This window comes from Dendrobates tinctorius, unplaced genomic scaffold, assembly GCF_039654945.1.
Source record: "Dendrobates tinctorius isolate UK_male_01 unplaced genomic scaffold, ASM3965494v1 ptg000232l, whole genome shotgun sequence".
Classification (NCBI taxonomy): Eukaryota; Metazoa; Chordata; class Amphibia; order Anura; family Dendrobatidae; genus Dendrobates; species Dendrobates tinctorius.
This window is the reverse complement of record NW_027361899.1, coordinates 1,493,806-1,510,803: the sequence shown is the minus strand read 5'-3', so window position 1 is coordinate 1,510,803 and position 16,998 is coordinate 1,493,806.

Sequence of the window (16,998 nt, the reverse complement as noted above, 5' to 3'; positions counted from 1 at the left end):
CCATCCGCAATTGGGCTCACAATCTAAATTTGTATGACTTTTGGAGGCAATTTGTCACTCAAGAGTACAGGGGTCTGAATACAAATGCATCGCACTATTTTCTGATTTAGATTTTCAAAATACTTAGTATCATGGGGTCCTACTCCAGCATCACAAAACCAACAGAGCGTGAGATGGGTGAACAGTCCCAAGAACCTTTATTACAATCCACCACACAGGTACGTCTCCATATAGGCTCCTACAGCAGTATTTCTAGGGCCTTAGCCTCAGCATCCCATAAAGGACCTATCCTACTAGTCTCTCTGTCCTCCTCAGGCCCCTCCTGATATCCAGGCCCCCCAAACCTGGGAACGGTGCCTCAGAGATCAAGGCAATACAGGGGGTGATCAGCAGGGGTTCATCCAGAGGCATGGGCACATTCAGGCCGCAGATGGTACCTGAGCTAATTCAATTATCGGACTTTAGACCAGAAGGGGAATACACAGAATGATACAGGGCAACAAGAAAGCACTCCTGAAATCAGTACCAATCTGCGCATAGACAGCGTGACATGGAGTGTGGGGTACCATTCCGTCACACTTAGAAAACCCTCTCTTCAGAGAGGACTTGTACTGTAGCGCCCCCAGAAGTTCAAGTCCTCTTCCTCTCTCAAGAGACAATTAGCATATTTAATTTCCCAGAGGAGCATGCAATGAGTTTAAAGGGGGCTTTACACATAGCGATATCGCTAAAGCGTCACCGATTTTGTAACGCAGCAGCGAAATCGCTATGTGTGATACTCACCTCCGGCCGGCTCCCCTGCTGGCTATCGCTGATCGCGCGAAATCGTCCATGTCCATTTCTCGTTGGCCGCTTCTTGCTGGGCTTCCTGCTGGTGCCGACGAGCGACGCGTAGACGCGGGCGGAGGACATCATCATCGCCGCGTCTGAAAGGTAAGTAACGACCGCTGCTGCGTCGCTGTGAGATCTGCCTGTGTGACAGCTCACTAGCGACCACTTAGCGATGCACCAGCGATCCTGACCGGGTCGTATCGCTGTCGGGATCGCTGGTGCATCGCTAAATGTAAAGGGGGCTTTAGTCTCCTCATGCTCGCATGTCAGACCGGGCATGTCACTCTCCACAAGGAGAAACCTTAGATCCTTTTATAATTCACAGATACTTGCTACTTTCTGTTGGTATCACATAAAATCCCAATAAAATACATTAAAATTTCTTGTGCGTGTAATGTGGAAAAATAGAGAAACATTCACGGGGTGTGAATACTTGTTCAAGACACTATATATCATTCATGAGCACTGGACCTTCATGTGAGCTCCGGTTCCTCACCCTTAGACCATAGTTGGCCAGCGGGTGAGGTGTCCTCACTTTCTCCTGAGTCCTCAGTATTATTACTGTCTAGTCTTCATCTGTAGATCGTCTTCATGACCGTGGGCGGGCCGACGGCCGGGTCATCTGAGTGACATAACTTTGGAGAACGCTGCTGTGTAATGAACTATGATAACGTGTTTTTTCCATCTTGGCCTGGAGCTCGATTCTTGTAATCCTTTAGTTGGACGTCCTTGACTCGACCTTCTTCTTCTTTCACAAAAGAGGTCGTGACCGAGATGTAAATATGATTTGGTGCACGAAGAACATGAAGTCTCTCATTTTCTTACCGTTAACTTAAATTATAGTGTTTTATTGTGGTAGAGACACAGAGGGAGCTTCCTCCGACGCAACAAGCAGAACAGTCATGTTGTCAGGATGACGGTATTACACGGGACAACCGGTAATTTGTTCTACAGTGCCGAGGAAGCGAAGACTCCATGACCTGCCCGATGAGGTAATGTCACTGGTGATTAACTGGACAGGAATGGCGGTAATAATTAGCGCTAATAAACATTATCCAAATGGTTGTGATGAGGAATGCAAAATTCTGAAGTCTTCTAAAAGGGCACCTGAAAACCAAAAAATGGCTCCACAATGCCCCATCAGACACCTCAACCTCAATACAGGTAGAACTGTCTGCTGACGCACCAGTCCTGTAAACTGACACAACGTAACTCCTACCCCATACACAAGCACAGATGACCCGCCAACTGAGAACGAGGTTACTGTACTCTCACTCAGTGCCCCCCAAAAATGTAACTTCACATGCCCCCAATATGCAAGCTGGCATAAAGGGTGGGAATGGGTTGGTTGCTGCTAAACTCGGGGGCCATTGATAAATCTAGTTCTTCTGAACTTCGTCCTGTATTTGGCTCCAACTTTCTCTTAGCAGAGCCTCCCTACCCGGTACCAAGTCATAGGGGCTTCATACACTTTGCCCCCTAATTGCATTGAACCACCATAGTTGGGCCCCGAGAGGTTCTCAGATGATGTGGTGTTCTACAATATTATTTCACAATGGTGTTTAGGTGGAAACCTAGTAAGGGCCTTTTACGAATGGGGTCAAGGATTATTCAGTACATCATCATTAGGTTGAGGGAGTCTGAATCTTATTACAGGACCATTCTTTTTTCCAGCTTTACAGCCACTTTTTCCTTTTCCCCCAACCATCAGCCCCTGAACCATAACTTTCATGTAAACAGCCCCAAACGCCAGACGGTGATTACCCGACAGCGCGGAAACTGAGAAGGATTTCAGTTCAGATTATAAATGACCGAGCTCATTCCAAACCATTCATCTAACGTTGGTTCCAAACTCCGTGGTGTTTTATGGGCATGGGAACTCACAGGCTTCATATGGGAATAAGCAGATCAATATGGGAAGAAACATTTATGGGTGGCATCCAAGAAGCAAAGTGAAATCTGGCAGGAAGAGGCTTTATGATCAATGCTCTCTGATGTAGAGTCTTGTCATAAATACCGAGAAGCGTCTCATGGAGAAGAGCTGCTCATCCTCCACAGCTCCCATCTCAATGGAGTCTGCTTCAATTTTTGATCTCTCAATTCTGCATCACCCTCAGAATCCAAGGATCTTACAGGCATGTTCTGCACTATTGGACAAAGCCCGGAATAAAAGCAACAAAAGCCCCCGTTACATATAACGATGTCCCAGCGATCCCACCAACGATCCGACATGGATGGGATCGCTGGGACATCTGTGGCGCCCCTGAGGGTTCAGTTGCCACAGAGGTACTGCACCTCCTCTTGAGGTGTGGTACCCCACCATCCAGGTAAGTTGGAGGCTCCTGACTACGCTCCAACACTTGCATCCCACACAGCACAGTTGTTCAGCAAAGCACCCTTTGGTGGCTCCCTGCTTGGAGTGTAGCAGAGCAACTTTGGTGGCTCCCTGCTTGGAACACGAAACGTGCTGGGAGGCGGGTGGAGTTAGAATACATAAAAGAGCGGGAAGGTTTAGGAATTTCAGTCAGTCGGTCAGTCAGTCAGTGAGAGGATCCCTGAGAGAGGGATGAAGGAAGGAGGTGCTGCAGCAGATCTCAGCGACCTGGGTCTGCTGGCTCGGGAAAGGAAAGAAGGAGAAAGACATTGAACAGAAACCTGATCTTCCAAGAGAAGGAAAGACTAGTACGGAACGTAGGAGTAAAAGGGAACAGAGGACGTGGGTTAGGAGAGAACTCTGCCTAGAAGTTCTAAGCGCAAGGCCGGGGCCCGGTCCCCGAGGTTGTATGGACACTAATGGTCCTGCAGCAGACACCGGAGGAGTAGCAGGCTGTAAATGCGCTACTTCCATCTCAGACTTGGGGGTACAACAGCAACATTGATAGTGAGCCGGGACTCAGGAGCAAGGAGTCCCTGAAGCAGGCTACAGCTGTCTGCCGTACAAGGAACATCTGTCAGGAGGAACTCCAGTGTAACTCAGTACTAGGAGTACTTCACACCAAAGGCGCTATAAGAGGAGACGTTCAGAAAGGCAGATGTTGGTGGAGTGTTGGAAGGGAGCATTCCATCTGACCTGGAGGTGGACTGAGTCCCTGACCCGGAGGACACAGCACGGAGGCAGGCACCTGTGTGTACTACAGACTGTGAGTAAAGCTTTGGAACTACAAGCCCTGGTGTCCTCAATTTATTCCTAAGCCAACACACCCTGTACCGCTACATCTGGGTACCAGCTTCTACACTGCCTGCGCCTCTCCTCTACCCCCTACATCTACACTGCCCTGGGACTACAGCTCCACCTGTGGGGAGCTTCACCATCTTGGCTGCAACACACCACCAGCCCCAGAGGACCTGCATGCAGCGTCGGCTTAACATCTCACTTGCCGAACACCACAGGTGGCGTCACAAACTATTAATTTAATCAATTACATTCCACCATTTCAATTTCCCCATTACTTGGGCGCCCAGGGCCACGGACCGGGTCACCGCCGCTGTGAACATCCCGCTGACACCGGCCCGGTACCGAGTACCCCACAGCCCTGGGAGGGCGAACCACATCGTTAGGCTGATCGCTGGTGAGCTGTCACATAGACAGACCCTCCTGCAATCAGGACCAACGACGCTGGTCTCTCGCTGCCACATGTAGCAATGCGTGCTGGCCAGCGGGAGACCAGCAATCGAAAAACGGCCCAGGCCGCTTGAGCACGATCAGAGATACCCGGCAGGGGGGCCGGTCGCTGATCCCCATCACACACAGCGATCTCGCTGGTGAGATCGCTGTGGCATCACAAAAATCAGTGATCTTACTTGCGCAATCGCTGTGTGTGACGGGGCCTAAAGAAGTGAGCTCAAACTCAGAACTAGAGATGAGCAGATTAGTCTCATCAATCTGCAACCCCAAATCCAAATAAGTTGAGCCGCTGTGCAAAATGTAAAGAAAACAAAAATGCAATGATCTAGAAATCTCTTCTTCCAATATTTTATCACAGCGAACAGATCAGAAGTTGAACTTTGGACATTTGTCTATTTCATGTGAAAAAAAAATCAGCTCAGTTACAAATTGATGTCAGCCTCAGAGCTAAGGACAGTAGTTTCTATGCATTATACATCATTGTGCCTGGGCCGTGTCCACCATTATGCCCGAGCCGTGTCCACTATTATGCCCGGGCCGTGTCTACCATTGTTCCCCGGCCACTTCCATCATTATGTCTGGGCCGTGTCCACCATTATGCCCGAGCCTTGTCCACCATTATGCCCGGGCTGTGTCCTCCATTGTTCCCCGGCCACTTCCATCATTATGTCTGGGCCGTGTTCACTATTGTGCTTGGGGAATATAAACTATTATGCCCAGGCCATGTCCACCATTGTTCTTGGGCAATGTCCACTTTTATGCCCAGACCGTGTCCACAATTTTGCTTGGGCAATGTCCACTTTTATGCCCAGGGCTTTGTCCACCATTATGCCCGATTCACATGCGCCTCCTGATCTCCACAGCGGACATCTACTTCCAGATTGGTGTCTGCACCCGGTATTCTTTGCTTGTCCTGCGACGATCGTCTATTGGGCCAAAATGGATGAGGGCTAGGCCTCGGATCTTGAACGGAGTAGTCTGGTTTGTGGGTCTTGACTGGAGACGGGCTAGGCCTCAGGTCTTGACTGGTGTAGTCTGGTTCACGGGTATTGACTGGAGACGGGCTAGGCCTCAGGTCTTGACTGGTGTAGTCTGGTTCACGGGTCTTGACTGGAGACAGGCTAGGCCTCGGATCTTGAACGGAGTAGTCTGGTTTGTGGGTCTTGACTGGAGACGGGCTAGGCCTCAGGTCTTGACTGGTGTAGTCTGGTTCACGGGTATTGACTGGAGACGGGCTAGGCCTCAGGTCTTGACTGGTGTAGTCTGGTTCACGGGTCTTGACTGGAGACGGGCTAGGCCTCGGATCTTGAACGGAGTAGTCTGGTTTGTGGGTCTTGACTGGAGACGGGCTAGGCCTCAGGTCTTGACTGGTGTAGTCTGGTTCACGGGTATCGACTGGAGACGGGCTAGGCCTCAGGTCTTGACTGGTGTAGTCTGGTTCACGGGTCTTGACTGGAGACGGGCTAGGCCTCGGATCTTGAACGGAGTAGTCTGGTTTGTGGGTCTTGACTGGAGACGGGCTAGGCCTCAGGTCTTGACTGGTGTAGTCTGGTTCACGGGTCTTGACTGGAGACGGGCTAGGCCTCAGGTCTTGACTGGTGTAGTCTGGTTTGAAGGTCTTGACTGGTGTAGTCTGGTTCGTGGGTCTTGACTGGTGATGTCTGTACACCACTCAATGGCTCGCAGCTACCCACTGGTCTATGCCTCCAAGTACGTACCGATGACTTGGTTGCAGCTTCCCTCTCAGCATATGTACTGCTGGTTTCCCTTCTTGGCGCCAATCTTCTTCCCTCCTTGTCACTCTGGTCTTTTATAGCGCATAGCTGCGTCACAGATGTCACCTGACTCGGTGCTCTCTTTACACCAGTCCTTCCCGCAACACTTCCCCCATCCTTTAGTTCCGCAGGGATCTGTTTGAACAGTAGGTGTCAGTCTCCGGTCACAAATGCTGTACAGCGCTTGAAAATCTCATCTTCCACGGGAAACGCCCTTACAAGTTTGTACAGACAGCCCACAGATGAGCCAACGCAAACACAACACAAACTGTTCATATCCATGTTCTAATAGACTGAAGATCACATCTGTTCCATTATTTCCACTCAATTCCCGACATTAGAGCATTACAAGGGGGTCCACGCTGATTACTGTCTGCTCTGTGGGGTTGTTAGAATGTCTCCTACTGAAATGTGGGTATTATTTATACATTGTTAAAGGTAATCTGTCACCAGGTGTTTGCTCCCCCATCTGAGAGCAGCATGATGCCAGGACAGAAATCCTTATGCCAATGATCTGCCACTTATTGGGCTGCTTGCTGCACTTTTGATGAATCCCTGTTTTATCTGCTGCAGATCTACCAGTTTTCTGTGAAACCTCACCCCCCTCCACTAACTGGCAGCTCCCTGAGTACACTGTGCATAGACAGAAAGCTGCCAAATAGTGGTGAGGGTAGGGTTATATGGAGCTCAAGAATATGGAGGACTACATGGCAGCAAGTTCACTATTCCTCTTGTGATAATTTTCTGCTGATAAAACTATAGCAAGCAGCCCAGTAAGTGACACATAGCTGGAATCAGGGTCTCTTCATTGTCCTGCTCTCAGATTAGATGGCAAAATTTTTTTGACAGATTCCCTTTAAGAGAAAGATCCATCTCCTCATTTCTTTTAGAAGGAAGAACTCGGGACCGCTAACAACAGGTACCTGACCGACTAGTCATCTATTGGAGTATGGAGAAGCCATCTGACTTGGCTCCAGTGTCGGGCTCTGCATCTTGCTTCCTCGATGGCTGTTTTACTCCTCGGTTCTAGTGCGCATCATCTTACCGGTATCCCAACGCACACCTACACATTTGTCATTCTTAGCTCTGCTAAATATCCTCTAGGATGTCTTCTGACAAAACTCCTCTCTGCTATTCCCCACACAATCCGCTCTGCTGCATACTCAGCTCTTCTGTTCCATGGTGCCTGTCCGCACACTCAACATGCTGTTCAGTTAAATCCCGCTCCACTGTTCCAAGATGGTCCACGTTCTGTCTAGCTAATCCATCTGTTCTGAACCAGGAGCGTCCAGACTAATCCCGCTCCACTGTTCCAAGATGTTCCACGTTCTGTCTAGCTAATCCATCTGTTCTGAACCAGGAGCGTCCAGACTAATCCCGCTCCACTGTTCCAAGATGTTCCACGTTCTGTCTAGCTAATCCATCTGTTCTGAACCAGGAGCGTCCAGACTAATCCCGCTCCACTGTTCCAAGATGTTCCACGTTCTGTCTAGCTAATCCATCTGTTCTGAACCAGGAGCCTCCAGACTAATCCCGCTCCACTGTTCCAAGATGTTCCACGTTCTGTCTAGCTAATCCATCTGTTCTGAACCAGGAGCGTCCAGACTAATCCAGCTCCACTGTTCCAAGATGTGCCACGTTCCGTCTAGCTAATCCATCTGTTCTGAACCAGGAGCCTCCAGACTAATCCAGCTCCACTGTTCCAAGATGTTCCATGTTCTGTCTAGCTAATCCATCTGTTCTGAACCAGAATCGTCCAGACTAATCCAGCTCCACTGTTCCAAGATGTTCCACGTTCCGTCTAGCTAATCCATTTGTTCTGAACCAGGAGTGTCCAGACTAATCCAGCTACACTGTTTCAAGATGTTCCACGTTCTGTCTAGCTAATCCATCTGTTCTGAACCAGGAGCCTCCAGACTAATCCCGCTCCACTGTTCCAAGATGGTCCACGTTCTGCCTACCTAATCCATCTGTTCTGAACCAGGAGCGTCCAGACTAATCCAGCTCCACTGTTCCAAGATGTTCCACATTCTGTCTAACTAATTCATATGTTCTGAACCAGGAGCGTCCAGACTAATCCAGCTCCACTGTTCCAAGATGGTCCACGTTCTGCCTACCTAATCCATCTGTTCTGAACCAGGAGCCTCCAGACTAATCCTGCTCCACTGTTCGAAGATGTTCCACGTTTCGTCTAGCTAATCCATCTGTTCTGAACCAGGAGCGTCCAGACTAATCCAGCTCCACTGTATCAAGATGTTCCACGTTCCGTCTAGCTAATCCATCTGTTCTGAACCAGGAGCCTCCAGGCTAATCCCGCTCCACTGTTCCAAGATGGTCCACGTTCTGTCTAGCTAATCCATCTGTTCTGAACCAGGAGCCTCCAGACTAATCCCGCTCCACTGTTCCAAGATGTTCCACGTTCTGTCTAGCTAATCCATCTGTTCTGAACCAGGGGCTCCAGACTAATCCCGCTCCACTGTTCCAAGATGGTCCACGTTCTGTCTAGCTAATCCATCTGTTCTGAACCAGGAGCCTCCAGACTAATACCGCTCCACTGTTACAAGATGTTCCACGTTCTGTCTAGCTAATCCATCTGTTCTGAACCAGGGGCTCCAGACTAATCCAGCTCCACTGTTCCAAAATGTTCCATGTTCTGTCTAGCTAATCCATCTGTTCTGAACCAGGAGCCTCCAGACTAATCCCGCTCCACTGTTCCAAGATGGTCCACGTTCTGCCTAGCTAATCCATCTGTTCTGAACCAGGAGCCTCCAGACTAATCCCGCTCCACTGTTCCAAGATGTTCCACGTTCTGTCTAGCTAATCCATCTGTTCTGAACCAGGAGCCTCCAGACTAATACCGCTCCACTGTTACAAGATGTTCCACGTTCTGTCTAGCTAATCCATCTGTTCTGAACCAGGGGCTCCAGACTAATCCAGCTCCACTGTTCCAAAATGTTCCATGTTCTGTCTAGCTAATCCATCTGCTCTGAACCAGGAGCCTCCAGACTAATCCCGCTCCACTGTTCCAAGATGGTCCACGTTCTGCCTAGCTAATCCATCTGTTCTGAACCAGGAGCCTCCAGACTAATCCCGCTCCACTGTTCCAAGATGTTCCACGTTCTGTCTAGCTAATCCATCTGTTCTGAACCAGGAGCCTCCAGACTAATCCCGCTCCACTGTTCCAAGATGGTCCACGTTCTGTCTAGCTAATTCATCTGTTCTGAACCAAGAGCGTCCAGACTAATCCCGCTCCACTGTTCCAAGATGTTCCACGTTCTGTCTAGCTAATCCATCTGTTCTGAACCAGGAGCGTCCAGACTAATCCAGCTCCACTGTTCCAAGATGTTCCACGTTCTGTCTAGCTAATTCATCTGTTCTGAACCAAGAGCGTCCAGACTAATCCCGCTCCACTGTTCCAAGATGTTCCACGTTCTGTCTAGCTAATCCATCTGTTCTGAACCAGGAGCCTCCAGACTAATCCCGCTCCACTGTTTCACAAGCCACTTGCATAATCCAGTTCCAGTGCGGTCCAGCTAATCTATCTCTGAAGTTCCACATTATTCTGCTTATCTAGTTCCATTGTTCCAGGTGCTATCCAGCTAAATTCTTCAATGTCTTGCTGTCTGGACCAATGGTTAAATGAACCCACCTCACGGCCATGAAACTCATCCTATGAATCCTGGTCCTCAGTCATAAATTCAATGTTCTGGTGTAGGAAGCAGGGGTCACCAACCGATGGTGAGGTTATTAATGGCCTCTGATGGGCGCTATGACTTGTATCATTTGTGTAAAGACTGGAGTCAGAGCAATGCGTGCGACCTTGTGCTATAACGGGCTATGGGGTCACGTATAGCAAGAGGCGAATGATGAGGAAAGATCCCCAGTGTTTCGGGAGATCTCGGCCATATTTATCTTGATTTCCCAGCACACGAGCGGTCGATGAGGCTATTACCAGCACTGATGGCAGCTGCTGACCTGTCAGAATCGCTCGGTACTCCCTGTTCCCTGACTCTCTATCTCACTATACTTGAGGAAGATTATGAACAAGGAAATTGGATGAGTCAGTAGGATGATAGATCGCAGCCCGGTTACGGCTTGTTTTCATTCCTCCTCAGAAGAATGGATCAAAAATGAAGGGAAGAGATTGTAAAGGGCGATAATCACCATCCAGAGAGAGCGCAGCATGGAAACGTTCCCAACAGAAAAGAGACAGAGCGTTGTAGATCCGCGGACCTTATGTCTTATCTACGGAGAGGCCATCATCATCTGATCGGTGGGGTCCGACTCCTGAGAAAGACAAGGGGCACCGATAAATACACCTGTATCTCCGAGGGGTTCAGAAAAAGAGACACCCCTCTATTACATGTATATAATGGAGGAGTGGGATCACACCGAGGGATATCCCTCTACTACATGTATATAATGGGGGAGGGGGATCACACCGAGGGATATCCCTCTATTACATGTATATAATGGAGGAGTGGGATCACACCGAGGGATATCCCTCTATTACATGTATATAATGGAGGAGTGGGATCACACCGAGGGATATCCCTCTATTACATGTATATAATGGGGGAGGGGGATCACACCGAGGGATATCCCTCTATTACATGTATATAATGGAGGAGTGGGATCAAACCGAGGGATATCCCTCTATTACATGTATATAATGGGGGAGGGGGATCACACCGAGGGATATCCCTCTATTACATGTATATAATGGAGGAGTGGGATCACACCGAGGGATATCCCTCTATTACATGTATATAATGGAGGAGTGGGATCACACCGAGGGATATCCCTCTATTACATGTATATAATGGGGGAGGGGGATCACACTGAGGGATATCTCTCTATTACATGTATATAATGGGGGAGGGGATCACACCGAGGGATATCTCTCTATTACATGTATATAATGGAGGAGTGGGATCACACCGAGGGATATCCCTCTATTACATGTATATAATGGAGGAGTGGGATCACACCGAGGGATATCCCTCTATTACATGTATATAATGGGGGAGGGGGATCACACTGAGGGATATCTCTCTATTACATGTATATAATGGGGGAGGGGATCACACCGAGGGATATCTCTCTATTACATGTATATAATGGGGGAAGGGGATCACACCGAGGGATATCCCTCTATTACATGTATATAATGTGGAGGGGGATCACACCGAGGGATATCTCTCTATTACATGTATATAATGGGGAGGGGGATCACACCGAGGGATATCCCTCTATTACATGCATATAATGGGGAGGGGGATCACACCGAGGGATATCTCTCTATTGCATGTATATAATGGGGAGGGGGATCACACCGAGGGATATCTCTCTATTACATGTATATAATGGGGAGGGGGATCACACCGAGGGATATCTCTCTATTACATGTATATAATGGGGGAAGGGGATCACACCGAGGGATATCCCTCTATTACATGTATATAATGGGGGAAGGGGATCACACCGAGGGATATCCCTCTATTACATGTATATAATGGGGAGGGGGATCACACTGAGGGATATCTCTCTATTACATGTATATAATGGGGAGGGGGATCACACCGAGGGATATCTCTCTATTACATGTATATAATGGGGGAAGGGGATCACACCGAGGGATATCCCTCTATTACATGTATATAATGGGGGAAGGGGATCACACCGAGGGATATCTCTCTATTACATGTATATAATGGGGAGGGGGATCACACCGAGGGATATCCCTCTATTACATGTATATAATGGGGGAGGGGGATCACACCGAGGGATATCCCTCTATTACATGTATATAATGGGGAGGGGGATCACACTGAGGGATATCTCTCTATTACATGTATATAATGGGGAGGGGGATCACACCGAGGGATATCTCTCTATTACATGTATATAATGGGGGAAGGGGATCACACAGAGGGATATCCCTCTATTACATGTATATAATGGGGGAAGGGGATCACACCGAGGGATATCTCTCTATTACATGTATATAATGGGGAGGGGGATCACACCGAGGGATATCCCTCTATTACATGTATATAATGGGGAGGGGGATCACACAGAGGGATATCCCTCTATTACATGTATATAATGGGGGAAGGGGATCACACCGAGGGATATCTCTCTATTACATGTATATAATGTGGAGGGGGATCACACCGAGGGATATCTCTCTATTACATGTATATAATGGGGAAGGGGATCACACCGAGGGATATCCCTCTATTACATGAATATAATGGAGGAGGGGGATCACACCGAGGGATATCCCTCTATTACATGTATATAATGGGGGAGGGGGATCACACTGAGGGATATCTCTCTATTACATGTATATAATGGGGGAGGGGGATCACACCGAGGGATATCTCTCTATTACATGTATATAATGGGGGAAGGGGATCACAACGAGGGATATCTCTCTATTACATGCATATAATGGGGAGGGGGATCACACCGAGGGATATCCCTCTATTACATGTATATAATGGGGGAGGGGGATCACACCGAGGGATATCTCTCTATTACATGTATGTAATGAAGGAGGGGATCACACCGAGGGATATCCCTCTATTACATGTATATAATGGGGGAGGGGATCACACCGAGGGATATCCCTCTATTACATGTATATAATGGGGGAGGGGATCACACCGAGGGATATCCCTCTATTACATGTATATAATGGGGGAGGGGGATCACACCGAGGGATATCCCTCTATTACATGTATATAATGGGGGAGGGGGATCACACCGAGGGATATCCCTCTATTACATTTATGTAATGGAGGAGGGGGATCACACCGAGGGATATCCCTCTATTACATGTATATAATGGGGGAGGGGGATCACACCGAGGGATATCCCTCTATTACATGTATATAATGGGGGAGGGGGATCACACCGAGGGATATCCCTCTATTACATGTATATAATGGGGGAGGGGGATCACACCGAGGGATATCTCTCTATTACATGTATGTAATGAAGGAGGGGATCACACCGAGGGACATCCCTCTATTACATGTATATAATGAAGGAGGGGATCACACCGAGGGATATCTCTCTATTACATGTATGTAATGAAGGAGGGGATCACACCGAGGGATATCCCTCTATTACATGTATATAATGGAGGAGTGGGATCACACCGAGGGATATCTCTCTATTACATGTATATAATGGGGGAGGGGATCACACCGAGGGATATCCCTCTATCACATGTATATAATGGGGGAGGGGGATCACACCGAGGGATGTCTCTCTATTACATGTATATAATGGGGGAGGGGATCACACCGAGGGATATCTCTCTATTACATGCATATAATGGGGAGGGGGATCACACCGAGGGATATCCCTCTATTACATGTATATAATGGGGGAGGGGGATCACAGCGAGGGATATCCCTCTATTATATGTATATAATGGGGGAGGGGGATCACACCGAGGGACATCTCCCTATTACATGTACTGTATGTAATGAAGGAGGGGATCACACCAAGGGATATCCCTCTATCACATGTATATAATGGGGGAGGGGATCACACCGAGGGATATCCCTCTATTACATGTATGTAATGGGGGAGGGGGATCACACCGAGGGATGTCTCTCTATTACATGTATATAATGGGGGAGGGGATCACACCGAGGGATATCCCTCTATCACATGTATATAATGGGGGAGGGGGATCACACCGAGGGATGTCTCTCTATTACATGTATATAATGGGGGAGGGGATCACACCGAGGGATATCCCTCTATTACATGCATATAATGGGGGAGGGGGATCACAGCGAGGGATATCCCTCTATTATATGTATATAATGGGGGAGGGGGATCACACCGAGGGACATCTCCCTATTACATGTACTGTATGTAATGAAGGAGGGGATCACACCAAGGGATATCCCTCTATCACATGTATATAATGGGGGAGGGGATCACACCGAGGGATATCCCTCTATTACATGTATGTAATGAAGGAGGGGATCACACCGAGGGATATCTCTCTATTACATGTATATAATGGGGGAGGGAGATCACACCGAGGGATATCTCTCTATTACATGTATATAATGGGGGAGGGGGATCACACCGAGGGATGTCTCTCTATTACATGTATATAATGGGGGAGGGGATCACACCGAGGGTTATCACTCTATTACATGTATATAATGCGGGAGGGGGATCACACCGAGGGATATCTCTCTATTACGTGTATATAATGGGGGAGGGAGATCACACCGAGGGATATCTCTCTATTACATGTATATAATGGGGGAGGGAGATCACACCGAGGGATATCTCTCTATTACATGTATATAATGGGGGAGGGGATCACACCGAGGGATATCCCTCTATTACATGTATATAATGGGGGAGGGGGATCACACCGAGGGATGTCTCTCTATTACATGTATATAATGGGGGAGGGGATCACACCGAGGGTTATCACTCTATTACATGTATATAATGCGGGAGGGGGATCACACCGAGGGATATCTCTCTATTACGTGTATATAATGGGGGAGGGAGATCACACCGAGGGATATCTCTCTATTACATGTATATAATGGGGGAGGGAGATCACACCGAGGGATATCTCTCTATTACATGTATATAATGGGGGAGGGGATCACACCGAGGGATATCCCTCTATTACATGTATATAATGGGGGAGGGGGATCACACCGAGGGATGTCTCTCTATTACATGTATATAATGGGGGAGGGGATCACACCGAGGGATATCCCTCTATTACATGTATATAATGGGGGAGGGGGATCACACCGAGGGATGTCTCTCTATTACATGTATATAATGGGGGAGGGGATCACACCGAGGGTTATCCCTCTATTACATGTATATAATGCGGGAGGGGGATCACACCGAGGGATATCTCTCTATTACGTGTATATAATGGGGGAGGGGATCACACCGAGGGATATCTCTCTATTACATGCATATAATGGGGAGGGGGATCACACCGAGGGATATCCCTCTATTACATGTATATAATGGGGCAGGGGGATCACAGCGAGGGATATCCCTCTATTATATGTATATAATGGGGGAGGGGGATCACACCGAGGGACATCTCCCTATTACATGTATGTAATGAAGGAGGGGATCACACCGAGGGATATCCCTCTATCACATGTATATAATGGGGGAGGGGGATCACACCGAGGGATGTCTCTCTATTACATGTATATAATGGGGGAGGGGATCACACCGAGGGATATCTCTCTATTACATGTATATAATGGGGGAGGGGATCACACCGAGGGATATCTCTCTATTACCTGCATATAATGGGGAGGGGGATCACACCGAGGGATATCCCTCTATTACATGTATATAATGGGGCAGGGGGATCACAGCGAGGGATATCCCTCTATTATATGTATACAATGGGGGAGGGGGATCACACCGAGGGACATCTCCCTATTACATGTATGTAATGAAGGAGGGGATCACACCGAGGGATATCCCTCTATCACATGTATATAATGGGGGAGGGGATCACACCGAGGGATATCCCTCTATTACATGTATGTAATGAAGGAGGGGATCACACCGAGGGATATCTCTCTATTACATGTATGTAATGAAGGAGGGGATCACACCGAGGGATATCCCTCTATTACATGTATATAATGGGGGAGGGGGATCACACCGAGGGATGTCTCTCTATTACATGTATATAATGGGGGAGGGGATCACACCGAGGGATATCTCTCTATTACATGTATATAATGGGGGAGGGGATCACACCGAGGGATATCTCTCTATTACCTGCATATAATGGGGAGGGGGATCACACCGAGGGATATCCCTCTATTACATGTATATAATGGGGCAGGGGGATCACAGCGAGGGATATCCCTCTATTATATGTATACAATGGGGGAGGGGGATCACACCGAGGGACATCTCCCTATTACATGTATGTAATGAAGGAGGGGATCACACCGAGGGATATCCCTCTATCACATGTATATAATGGGGGAGGGGATCACACCGAGGGATATCCCTCTATTACATGTATATAATGGGGGAGGGGATCACACCGAGGGTTATCACTCTATTACATGTATATAATGCGGGAGGGGGATCACACCGAGGGATATCTCTCTATTACGTGTATATAATGGGGGAGGGAGATCACACCGAGGGATATCTCTCTATTACATGTATATAATGGGGGAGGGAGATCACACCGAGGGATATCTCTCTATTACATGTATATAATGGGGGAGGGGATCACACCGAGGGATATCCCTCTATTACATGTATATAATGGGGGAGGGGGATCACACCGAGGGATGTCTCTCTATTACATGTATATAATGGGGGAGGGGATCACACCGAGGGTTATCCCTCTATTACATGTATATAATGCGGGAGGGGGATCACACCGAGGGATATCTCTCTATTACGTGTATATAATGGGGGAGGGGATCACACCGAGGGATATCTCTCTATTACATGCATATAATGGGGAGGGGGATCACACCGAGGGATATCCCTCTATTACATGTATATAATGGGGCAGGGGGATCACAGCGAGGGATATCCCTCTATTATATGTATATAATGGGGGAGGGGGATCACACCGAGGGACATCTCCCTATTACATGTATGTAATGAAGGAGGGGATCACACCGAGGGATATCCCTCTATCACATGTATATAATGGGAGAGGGGGATCACACCGAGGGATGTCTCTCTATTACATGT